General features: G+C 38.4%; 1 protein-coding gene across 1 annotated transcript in view; it reads left to right on the forward strand.

The window, feature by feature from the left end:
• Positions 1–13,622, forward strand: part of LOC100695786 (zinc finger protein 239) — a 630,955-nt gene that overhangs the window by 475,793 nt on the left and 141,540 nt on the right. The gene's annotated exons all lie outside the window — the stretch shown is intronic.

Genomic DNA, 13,622 nt, shown 5'->3' on the forward strand with positions numbered 1-13,622 from the left:
GCGGTCCGGGACCGATAAACGGTAAATTGGTCGCAAAAAACTCAGGGAGTTTTCCGCTGGGCGGTTATTATTAAATGTGTCGAAATTCGGTAGGTGTTTTAAGAGGCCTAAAATCTGTGCAGTTGTAATTAAAAGACGTCTTTGTAATATAAAATGAGAGATCTTTTTGTGAGAGAAGTCTCTGTGTCATCAGTGTACTACCGGATGTGCACTGATGGTGTGTGTGTATGTAAATGAGGCAGCTGCTGCGGAGCGCATGAGATGATTGTTGCTTTCGGTTTCGTGTTATCTAGCTTGATAACTATTGTTTGTAGATGTTCTTAAATGCCTGTGACTGAGATGCTGGTTTTGCTCATTAGAATTGCATAATTAGAGTTTGAATTCATTACGGTGAATGTGTAGTAATTGACTGAGTGTTGATATATATATCTTGAGTGTATTGTACAGTACCTAAGACCACTATATATTTTCCTGTAGTAACCTCTCTTGAGGAATAAATGGTGGTGTGTTTTATTTTTCAGTTATGTGTGTGGTGAGAAGCCGTGAGGATGATGAGAGGTTTCAGTTTTTTTCTTTTCTTTTTGACTTGCTCTTTCTGATTATGGAAGCCATGTCCAAAATACTCATATGAAAGTGTATTTTGAGTGATTTTAACTGTGTGAATGCTGTCAGTATTTGATTTGAGTGACTCTGCGTGATTTGTCTGAGTGAGTGAAAAGGGGGAAGTTTGAGAGAGAAGGCAGGGTGTGTGAGACGATTCATGGCGTCTGAAAGAGGTTAGAACATTTAAAAGTGTGTATGAAATAATGGGGTGAAATATATTTCTTTTGTGATGTAAAGTAGGATGTTTTAAAGTTTGAAAGTGCTTTTAATTCAAGAAACGCATGAGTGATGTTATGAGAGGTTGAGTTTCTTTTTCTCTCAGTTTAAAACACATAAGTATATACACTAGGTACACCCACTTAAGAAATTATTGTGTGACTGATGCTACAAAACTGACCTAAAGAATGGTGATGTGTGTGAAGAAGTGTTAATTGTCCTGATGTTTGAAAGAGCTCTATTTAAATGTGTGTGAGTGAAATGAAGGTGTATTGTTTTTAGATCAAGATTTAGTAGAATTAAGGAGGGTTTTTAGACTATAAATACAAAGAAAGACAGAGTCTAGAAAAACAGGAAATAGTGAACAGGAAACGCATGCCCATAAAAGGGAACTGTGTGTGTAAAGAAAGAGCACAGAGAGACGTACGAGTTAAAACTCTAGGTATACGAAGCAAATGGAGGCTTTAAAAAAAAAAAAAAAAAGGAAGTGAAAAGGATATTAACTGTATGCTTTAGTGTGTTGATACAGGTGGACTTGTCTCAACCTGAAACCCTGAGTACAGTGGAAAAAGCACAGATCAAAACAATTGGGAAAACAAGCCAGTTTTTGGCTAAAAAAGTTGATGGCTTCACCTGTCACTCTGTTCGGACCCTGAGAAGAAGCTTAAAGGACAGTTAATTTCATGATAAAGACCGACAGAACATCGGGACTTGAAGAATCAACAGGAGGCAAAGGCCAGTGGAACTGAACCATTAACACTGACGAAGATTGACGACCAAAGCAGCAGCATGTAAGAAAAGCGAGTAATGCAACATGTACTGTGAATAGCAGGCTGGGCAGTTGAACACTGGGATAAAGAACTGTGGAGAGCACTGGACACTGAGTTTCATATTTGCCATGCTTGGAGTAATCTTGGAAGAGAAGACAGCAAAGATGAATGGAGAAGAAAACAGTGTCACGGCGAGTGAGGAGAGCCGTGTGAAAAAAGGAAAAAGAGGATCCAAGCGCAGGCAGTCGTGAAGGTGTGAAGGCGATTTATTGAACGCAAAGCACAAGAGGAAAAACGGCAAACAGAGATCACACTAAACTATACTGGAAACAACTAAGCTACAGAATACGAACCGGAACTCAAACATGAAGCAGGGTAGACAACGGTACATGATGGCAGGGAGAACACACGAATGAGACATGGTGAATACACAGACGGACCAGCAACTACAATACAGAGGACACGACTTAAATACACACAGGGCGTTTATCAATATGCGTACTTGTGCGTACTTGCGTTCTCGTGTACTCGTGATACGTCATCAGCCCGCTTGCGGTCTTCTCACTACTCAGGTTAAAGAAACCCCAGCAGCTGTCTATAGTATTGAGTGTCCACTAAAATAAAAATAAAAGTGGTCTAACATCTCACCTGCTTGTTTTTATTAAGGTATGTACACGTATGTACATGTACACTATTTTTATTAATAGAGGTTTCACTACTGAGGATAAAAATGATATATAAGTCACTTAGATCACTTCTAAATGTTAATGTTTGGTTTATTTCAGTGTTTTATTTGTTCCTGAGTAAACCGGTTTGGCTGTGATTAAAGTTAAGCTTCATAACATGTTACTCACAGTTAAATTAGGAGGGGACGGCAGTAAAAACTCCGGACCTGTGACATCATCACGTACGCTGGTACAAATCACGAGTCCGTGCTCACGTACTTGAGAATTGAGAGACGGCCGACGAGTCCGTGCTCGCGTTCTCGGCAGGTACGTACTCCCGTGCGTTCTCGGCGGGTACGTACTCACCGAGAACGCGAGTACGTACTCGCGTACTTGGGCATTGATAAACGGCCACAGAGAAACACAGGGAGATTACACACAGGTGGGGAACACAGCTGGGAATAATCAACAAGACGAGACAGGGGTAAAACTGAACACACTCACATGAGACGCAGACCTTCACAATAAAACAGGAATAAGAAACCATCACATTAAGACGCAGACTCGACACAGAGAGACAGAAAATGACATATGGAACTTGAACCAAACATGCAATAAACATGAGAACACAAAACCTGCAAACTAATCCCTAAACAATAATAACCCAAACATAGATTCATAATCATCATCATCATCGTCATCATAATCAGCACAACAAGAGGATAAGAAAACAATCCATCATTCAAAAATAAACCAAAACATAATAAACTCAAAATACTGGGTCCGACGGACCCAGAACCGTGACAAACAGAGCAAATGAAAATAAGACTGACTGACGACTCCAGAAGCAGAATGGAGGAAACCCCGTGATAAAACATGCAGGGGGAACTGGAGGCTGGTCAAGAACAGTGTCACATGACTGGGGGGCACTGAGCTGAAGGCACTGAATGGGATATTTTGCCAGGCTGGAACTTAACGTAAAAGAAGAATATTGAAAGATCAAAACAGAGAAGAAGCAGACTGTGTTTGTTGGAGCTTTGAAGGCCACACAAGGACACTGTGAAAAAAAGGGAGAAAGGACCGGTGTCAGGTGAAGCAGGACAAGTTTGACTGCGAGAATAGAGGAGATGATTGGATTGAAATTGAAGCCTGAACTCATGATGGTTTAGGGATGTCCACCACATCACAACAAAGAGGTAAACAATAGAAAAGGTAAATATAATGAAAGAAAATAACTGTCATTACCTTAATGAATAGAAAACACACATACACAAATTGTTACATGTGAAATTATTTTTGGAGAGAAGCAGAAGTGAGATAGTTGGAATCCAGAACTCAGAGAAAGGATGCGTGAATTAAACCTGATTATAATGTAAAATGGAATGAAGAAACAGCTTACACTTAGTGTACATTAACATGAATACATAAAAATGCAATGAAGAACACAATGAAGGTATGCAACGAAGAAAACAGCTTGCACTGCAGTTACATGACCACATGATGCAAGGGAAAACATGCTTACATACATGACATAAGTAGGTATTTCTGATCAGAGAGAGAGGTAATGAGTTGTTTAAGCACTCGGGATAATAATGAAAATGTCTTAGTTTTGTTATTTTCAGGAGCAAAGCAGACCCGGACCAATTCTCCACGGCAGCAGTCGGAAGAAAGTATTGAGAATAGAAATATTTTACTGCTATTATTTGCTGCTATTTTTTATAATCATCATTAACATTTCATTATTAATAGTGATGTTGCATTTAGATGCATTCAGATGTTCAAATATATTGGTATTATATTAGTCTTTATTACAGGTCCAGAAAGAACCACTTTAAACTGTTGAGTCGAATCTATAACCCGAAATGCTTTTGAATTTATAATCTTAAATGTTTATGCAGACTGCAGGGTGAAAGAGTAACTCTGTGTTAAAAGAAGACAGGAAGTTATATGTTTTTGAAGTTACATGCTTTTGCAGGAAGTGAAACCAAAACCAGAGTTTGGATGATGCTATTATCATCTTTTATACATTTATATGTCTGATTAAGCTTTGATTAAGTTTTAAGTAGTTGTAGTAGATTGAAATATTTGTTTTATACATTTTACATAGAAGTTAAGATCATTACACACAGGATGGTCTTAGCCTGGTTGCCTAAGTTGAGGTCAACTAAGGTTCAGAAAGCAGATGCAAACTCTGCACGCACAGACAGACGTGACATACACATACAGACACAAATAGTGAGAGGTCACGACACGTACGCAGTACACAGCATGCATGCGCCCCCGCACGTGCACACACACACAGACTCATTTAGTAGGTAAGAGTTTATGACTGCAAAGTTGTGCCTGCATAAGTGACATTTTGTGCAGAACGTGGACCAGATGTCCCAGAAGATAAGCGACAGCGAAGACAGCTGAGAGGAAGCACCTGGCGTTGACCCGAAGAAGATGTTCTGTTTTAGACTATGTTAAGAGTCATTGTGGTTTTGGAGTGACGTATGCTTTGTTTAAATCTGCCTAGCAACAGAAAAGGGGGCTGTACTATCTTAACCCTATAAAACCGTTGTTTGAATATGGTAAAGCAGTTCAATACTGATTGGGTTGTTGAACTCACACATGTGTATTCATTAAAATGCCGTCTAATTGCACACCGGACCGGATCTGTGGTTATTTATGGATTCCTCTCTCAACAATGAACCCTAACAAAAGTTAGAGGTTAACATCAATGGATATGTTAAGGCAAGTTTCTGGTTGAATTGTTCACAGCATGTTGTGTCCATGAACCCGAAAAGCAAGCCCTAACACCTGGCTGAAGACCAGGAGTGCTTTTATTCAAGGTGGGAAATTAAAATTTGGGTTAGTAATTCGGGGAAAGAGAAAACTGACTGGTTAACTGGAGAATTGGGAAGGTGTTTGAGAGACTGCGAAGCCATAGATGCAAAAATAACACACACAAACAGAGAACGCATTAACCTTACAAAGACAAGCTCATGAAGCTTAATGCATAGACATTGATTAAACCTGGCTAAGAAAACAAGCATACGCAATGAAGATCAGCTTGCTACTTGTATGAGTGATAGAATGGTGTGAATGGTTAATAAAATACACTTAAAGTTTGAGGTTGAAGTTGACTCAAAGAAGTTAGATGACAGGGGAGTGAGTTATGGAAAATTAACAGAAGAAAAGTAATTAAAGTAGTTTTATAAGAGTGAGTTAGGAGTGCTTTTGCACTGATTGATAAAAGTGATTAGTATAGAAAGAAAATGAAAATAATTCAATAATGTGTTAAGGTTTAAACATGTATTTCTCTTGTCAAGTTTACTTGTTGAGATGAATCAGTATGCAAATTAGCTGGAGTGACTGGTGACGAAGACACTTCCTGTGTGCGTGTGTCTGAGGCTTTCAGTTGAAGAGACAGAGCGGTGACTGGGGAATATAGGCGAAATATATAATGGTAAAGTATCAGGATATTTGATTACGGTGGTCAGGTCTGTTCAGAGGTGCAGATTTGGACAGGAAATTTATAATTTAGTGATGATACGTTGTTGAAATCGGTTTATATCTTATGCTGAATGAAAACATGGCAGAGTGAGGAAGGGTGACATTGTGCAAATGGTGCAGCTTTTGACGAGGTTTTCAGTGCAGTGAACGGGTGAACTTTGAGATTGTTTCAGATTTTTGAGGCTGTTGTTTCTATTTCGAGAGAGGGAGTTTGATTAAACATGGATATGTCTGAGAGGGCCCAAAATTTTTGTAGTAGTGCACTCAGGAAAAACCTGTCAGGTGATTTTGTTTTGTACTTTGATGAGCTAATAATCAGCTCTCTTTTTTCATTTTTGTTCTAAGCAGGCCTGGAAGAGAGTGAACTGACGGCGCTGACAAAATTACCGAGTACGAAAATCAGGTGGGCTTTACAGATTATAATTGGCTGAGGAGGAGACCTGATTGGCGGCGAGTCTCTGTCTACAAGGATTGCAGCGATTCAATCCAGTCAAAAGTATAGAGAACTATTTTCCTAAAAAGGAAAACGAAATAAAACAAATGATTGAGCTCATTTTGCTGATGTGGAGCATCTGATGACGTGCGCAGAAGGCTGCAGTATCAGCAAATATATCATGTGTGAATGCATGTGAGTGAATGTGAGTGATTGGACCAAGGGGGGAAATAAATAAAATGTTGACAAACAGGAGGAGTGGAAGACTTAATTCTAGGGACGCTGATGTTTCCTTTGAGTGAATTTCTGTTTTATTGATTTGGGTTAGACCATATTATTACATTATAAAATGCTAAATGCTAAAAGGGTAACATTTTTGATACAATTCCTCTCTGAAGAATTACATGATTGGGAAGTGTTTTGTCTTAAGTTTATTTTGTGTTATGACACAGATTGGATCATAAAGGGGAAGTTGAGTATGAAATGTAAAGTACAGGTTTTGTTTCCAGGAAGTTCCAAGGATCCAGACTTTGCATGGAGCAACGATTTTGAGAAGATTTGACATGATGATTAAATTGATTTTATTCCTTAAACACAGGTTTTCAGGGCCGGAGCAAAATACCTGAGAGGAGGATGGCTGAAGTGTTTTGAAGAGATGATATGACTAACCTTTTTTCCCTTTAATTTCTTAAGCTTGGGTGGAGCATTTTGAGTTTTTGCCACATGAGATGTGTCAAAAAAGAGAGGGATTTAAGGTTTAATTTGTTTAATTTGAAATGGGTTTTAGTATGATTTTATAACGATTGGGGTTTTTTGATAACTTAGATATGGCAGCGCTGAGGCAGAAAATGTTATTTTTTAAAGAAAGGATTAAAATGAACTGAATTCTGTTTAGAAGATAAAATGCTGGTGTTCATACGCTGCTGTATATAAAACTTAAAGGGAAACTGTGGGAATAAAGGATATGCTTTGGGGAAAAATAGTGAAGATTTTAGGAGTAGAAAATGTTTGGTTTCTTTTTGACTTTTAGAATAAGTTGTTATAATGTAGGCTTTAGAAACAGATATTGAACAGATTTATTTCTAGGATAGAGGAGAGCTTTTTATGAGGATGTTAAAAGTGTCACTGACCCAAATGAATAGTATTGAAGATTACATACACAGGAATGATTTCATACACATTGCATTTTGTGCTTATTAAAGAAATGTTGCTCAAGTCAATAACTGAAGGTCAAAAGCTTTGGTTGGCGTTATGTCCAAGCAATTTATTGTGCAAGATGACAGAGCATGGAAGGCCGCACACGCTTACAGACATATAGAGTTCATCAACACCTATGACAGTATTGATTTGAGGCCAAGGGCCTGAAATTCATTTAGCTTTTAACTGAATTTGAGCTGGCCCTGTAACAAGTGACAGACAAGAGGAACTGAATATGGGTTTGCTTGTAACTAAACTGTGTGACATGTAAAATATTGAGATAACACATGCAGCTCTAAATTAGTCTTATTATATAAAATGCAGTTATAGAATAACAAATGCTGGTTGAAGTGACCAGGTTTTTGTTTAAAACAGAAGCAAAGGGAGAAAGCTTATATATTTTTGCTTAAGACTGATAAAATACAATTAGAATGTACCATTCCATTAAGAGCAGAAAAATTAAATAAAATGATATATTAAAACAGGTTATAACACAGGAACTGTGAGTTTTAAAATGAAGTTAGTGTCAACACCAGAGATGGGCAGTAACGCGTTACTTGTAACGCGTTACTGTAATCTGATTACTTTTTTCAAGTAACGAGTAATGTAAGGGATTACTATTGCAAAAACGGTAATTAGATTACCGTTACTTTCACGTAGGAACGCTGCGTTACTGCGTTACTAAAACCGTGATTTTTTGCGAGAACGTCTCATGACAGTGACGTAAGCGAGTGCGACGTTCGTGACAACAGCTGTGTGCAGATCATAATATATCGAGTGCGGGACAGAGTGTAGCATGCAGCGTTTAAAGCGTGGAAGTACTGACCTTATTTTGAGTTTGATTCCATAAAAAGTGACAAAAACATTAGCGTCCGTTGTGCGTGGGAAGAAAACTTCTTTTTACAGCGAAAAAACCCCTAAACTTCCAAGCAAGCAGCGAGTGTACTACGACGTAATGTGAAATTCACAGAGAAACTCGCGGATTCTTCCACTGACCGCTGCAGCACACCTGCACCAGGGTAAACCTCCGCCTACCCCACTCCTGCTTTACAGGTGAAAATAGAGCAACAGGACCGCTAGTCTTTGATTTTATTTATTTTCTACTGTGTTTTACTTGTATCTATTTGAAAGAGTGAGTGTAAACACAAAAAAATATTTTATTTTATGTGCTGGAATGTGCAGAAAATAGGTTTAAATGTTAAACAAATTTCTTCCAGTCAGAGAATGTTGCATATAATTTAATTTTTGCTTGATGCATAAAGTTAAAAGATTAAAACTAATAAAACAAGTTTTAAAAAGAGACTTTTCCATTTGATTACATTTTGTATGATGGATTATGCAGAAAAAGTAGAATTGGGCTGAAAGATCTATCGCTTTATCACCTATTCAGGTTGTAAATCGTGTTTTTAAAAAGTAACTAAGTAACTAAGTAACTAAGTAATTGATTACTTTTGAAAATAAGTAATCAGTAAAGTAACGGGATTACTTTTTGGGGGAAGTAATCAGTAATTAGTAACTGATTACTTTTTTCAAGTAACTTGACCAACACTGGTCAACACACAGAAGTTGTTCCTAGGGAGCTTTTAGCTATGATGAAAGTTATTCAGGAGTAATCGATTATATGATTTTAATGTATGATGATTTAATTAAAATGGTTGTTTTTTCTTTGATCCTGGTGTAGAATAAGTGGTTATGATGATTTTTCTTGTGATAGGTGACTTTAGATCAGAGTAGAGGCACTTGCAGCAGCGACAGTTTTGTGTACAGGATGTGGATGATCAGATAAGGGAGAATAGGGGAGCAACAGGAAGCACATGCAGAGACGTGAAAGCAGCGCTTTAAGAGTTTTAAAATGATGACTAACTTTGGATAATATATATAAATGAAAGTCAAAAACCAAATACGTAATTAAGTTCATGTTTTAAGTAATATTAGGTTGAACCGAGTTTGAATAAAGAGAACAATTGATGGACATAAGTGAGGGGAAGAGCATAGTAGGGAGAAGGTTCTTTTTATTCATTACAGTTAAGGTGAATCTAGTCTTAGACTAGGATCTACTCTGTGAATTATTAGTTTCGGTCATGTTTTTATTTGTTTTGGTGACCTCTGGATAACATCCAGAGGTCAAGAGAGGAATTGTTGGGAACGAAATATTATTTTTTGTCATTTTTATTATTTCCATGTATTATTTTATTTTTATTAATTCTATTTTTATTATTTTGTTATTACTGTTATTACTGACATTACTGTTGCATCATAATCATATAGCAAGCATATGTATACAAGAAGTATTGATACAAGAGGTATTGATATTGCATTCAAATGTTCAAATATATTGGTATCATATTAGTCTTTATTACAGGTCCAGTAAGAACCACTTTAAACTGTTGAGTTGAATCTATAACCCGAAATGCTTTTGAATTTATAATCTTAAATGTTTGTATGCAGACTGCATGGTGAAAGAAAAGGCCCCACGTAGAGTAACTCCAAAATGAGACAGGAAGTTATAGGCTTTTGAAGTTGCAGGCTTTGCAAAAGTGAAACTGAAAGCAGAGTCTGAGTGCAAGCCAAGAGCAGGGTGTTTTATTATGCATTAATATCTCTGATTAAGCTTTAAGTAGTTGTATTAGATTGAAACATTTGTTTTATACATTTTACTTATAAGTCAAGATCATTACACACAGGATGGCCTTAGCCTGGTTGCCTAAGTTGAGGTCAACTAAGGTGCAGAGACATACACACACATACACACACACGCTGTTAGGGTGTAGGTGAAAGTTGACTGATGAAGCAGTAGATGCACGATGTGAGAGCTGAGCTGGCTTACGTGAAATCACCGGGGAAAAGATGGAAGCCAGTGTACTTTTAATTGTGCCTTAAGTTGTCAAATAGAACATTTGTGGTTTTGAAGCTGATGTATGTGATGACGCAATGAGGGGGCGTCACTAAATATACTCTGATGCATATTCAAGGTTCAAGGTTCAAGGTTCTTTATTTGTCACATATAGTTATACAAGTATAACACACCGTGAAATGTATCCTGACACGCTCCTCGACATGTGCAAAAACATGGGGGGGGGTAGAGGGATAACATTATAAATATATATATAGTATATACATTGGGTGAACGTGCAGTAGAAGCAGCAGCAGGTGAATTGAGTGTCTGGAGGAGAGTCTCAGTCAATTATAGATGATGTGAGATGGCGTGTGTGTGTGTGTGTGTGGGGGGGGGGGTTGGTTTAGGGCCCGGATGGCTTGAGGATAAAAGCTCTTCTTGAGTCTCTCTGTCCTTGCCCGGATGATGCGGAACCTTCTACCAGATTGTAGAAGTTGGAACAGTTTGTTGCCAGGATGGGACGGGTCCTTCAGTATCTGCGTTGCTCTAGTCCGGCATCTCCTGGTGTAGGTGTCCTGAAGTGGGGGGAGAGCAATCCTGCAGCAGCGTTCTGCTGTACGGATCACTCTCTGGAGAGCTTTTTGGTCCTTCACACAGCTGTTCCCGAACCACGCTGTCATGTTCTGTGTGAGGATGCTCTCCACAGCGCCTGTATAGAAGATCCTGAGGATCTTTGGAGAGACCCTGAACTTCCTTAGTTGTCGGAGGTGATACAGGCGCTGCCTAGCCTTCTTGGTCTGGACCTGAATGTGGGCAGCCCATGTCAGGTCTGAGGAGATGTGGACACCAAGATATTTGAAGGACTGCACCCTCTCCACTGGAGCTCCATTGATGAAAATGGGTTTGTAGTCTCTGTGCTGACTCCTTCTGAAGTCCACCACCAGCTCCTTGGTCTTGCTGACGTTCAGCTGGAGGTGGTTGTCCTGGCACCATGATGCCAAATTCTTCACTTCGTCCATGTAGGCCGCCTCATCGCTGTTGGAGATGGCACCCAACACCACTGTGTCGTCAGCAAACTATAAAACTGTATTTTGATGTTAGGAGGATGAGATTGAGGGGCTGTCTGCTTACGGAGTCCGCTCATTCTCCCACGCGTGTCATTTCATTAAAATCATCGTCTTTACCCTTTGGACCAGTGTGGTTACTTGCATTCCTCCTGTGTTTCCTTCCCTATATTTTTGAACCTTAACACATGGTGGTATGTTTGAAGCAGGTCCCTTATGTAGCACTGGAACCCAGTCACGATGTGTTTCATCCATTTCATAGGCTGGTTTGCTGCAATAATGCCAAATAATTAGAAACTCTATAAATAGAAGGTAGTTCTGCAGAATCACTCAGTAGGATGTTTGTTCTACTTTGCTATGACCTCAGAGCGCATCGAAAATAAAACTAATAGGCTATAAAGAGTGATACGAACATATTTAGAACTTACCGGAATGAAAATGTCTGGAGCACCAACAGATATTTGGAGATGGAAGAGAACTGGATATCAGCTCGTCTCATAGCTGCTATCCAGGCTAGACGCCTTTGTTTGGTAACATCGATACACGAGCTGCTTCATGTTGCTTCCAGGTTGGGAAAGAATGAAAAGATAAACCCTTTTCAAGCTTATTCTCTTGCCGGTCGTGCGATCGAACATTGCAGCCGACCAGACAGCAAATACGAACCATGGCTGTTGTGTGTGCCTTCGCTCCCTTTTCACTTGCGCTAGACCCCCAAAATGGCGGATGGGGCCAAAATCCTTTCCACGCCCACCCTTGTGACATCACGCTCCAAAGCCCTATAGGCATTTCTATCACTACTAAACCACTGCAAATTACCAGCAATACTTAAACAAAGACAATTGTGTATCATCCACAAACAGGAAACCCATTATATGCTGGACATTATCTTACAATTTGTGTCCATAGCAATAATATAATATTATTACTATAATATAATATGATATGAAACATCTGGCATTATGTAAAAAATAAGACAGACATCTCTATATCAATAACAAAGTAATTTATTATATTAAAAAAAAAAGCTTCTTTGTTACATGTATTGGTTACAAGTCACTTGTTTTTTAGTTTACTCCGGGATCGGGCTGGATATCGGGCATTCTGCACCACTCAGATGTAATTTCCCGCCGCCTGATGGGATGTACCACTGTGAGAGGGGTGCTATGGAATAGTCCAAGTGGTAGCAGCTTTAATTTCCCGCTCAACAATAAATCAATGATTTTTCAACATAATTGTTGTCACTTGGTCAACCATAAATAGATCAACAATCAATGATAACAGAACAACAGTAAATCAATGTTATTTCAATGTCAATGTCAGGTTTCATCAGTATTTTCATGTTGTTTCAACAATGATTTGACATTTCAATCCTGGCGATACTGATGGATCAGATGAAAAATCAACATCAGTTCAATGTCTCCTTGCTATCTGGGGATGGATCATGATATATTTTTTTAAAAAAAGAGAGCACTCCTATTACTACTGGTATGTTTTAACCATCCTGGGATGAACTACTTCCTGGTCAAAAGGCTACAGCCTTTTGGCCAGGAAGTAGTGTTGAAAGTTGGTCTTTGGTCCTTTGTAGCATTTTTAAGATGATATGCCGGTGTGTATTTTTCCAAAGGAATGTAGAAATATAGGAATCCAGAGATATGAACTAGTCTGGTCATGGTTTACTGGGGATCATTGAAAATTGAAAATAGATTTTTGGCAAGACCATCACGTTTTTTAAGCAACCCTTCCCATGAGTGATATGGGTAGAGATTTCCCTCTCTCCACATCGTCTTCTACTTTATTTAAAAGTAGGTTGTGGTTTAATTTATTTATATCTGCAAGCTTAGGAGAAACATTTTAACTTATGGTTTTTACTTACATGTGCTTTGAGAAACTATTTTTGTGAACTCTGGATTCTACGTACTATATTAATCAATCATATTATTTTGTTATAATCAAATTAATTAGATATAATATATAAACTTTTCTTTCATTCATTTAGCATGTTATCATCAGCTGGTTATGTAAACAGGACCATTCATCACTCATTTGGTGTCTAGATATTAGGATTAATGAACCTAGTTCAGTGTCTTTCCACTCACTTTATCCACATTTCCTGCGATTGCTTTTTAAATCCAGCAGATGTTGATACTAAGCAACATGTCAACACAGTGTTCACTAGTGATGGGCTGCACTGTGTCGAGGCTTCAGATTGTGTCTTTAAGGATGAGTGATGTCACCGATGACATCTAAAAACCTCACTGGTTCAAAAAGTGTTTTGAGTGTTTGTGTGAGTTTTAAACAGTTTCACCTGTGACATGGAGGAGCTTGTTTTCATTAAGCCTG

Source organism: Oreochromis niloticus, linkage group LG3 (assembly GCF_001858045.2).
Source record: "Oreochromis niloticus isolate F11D_XX linkage group LG3, O_niloticus_UMD_NMBU, whole genome shotgun sequence".
In the NCBI taxonomy this organism is placed as follows: Eukaryota; Metazoa; Chordata; class Actinopteri; order Cichliformes; family Cichlidae; genus Oreochromis; species Oreochromis niloticus.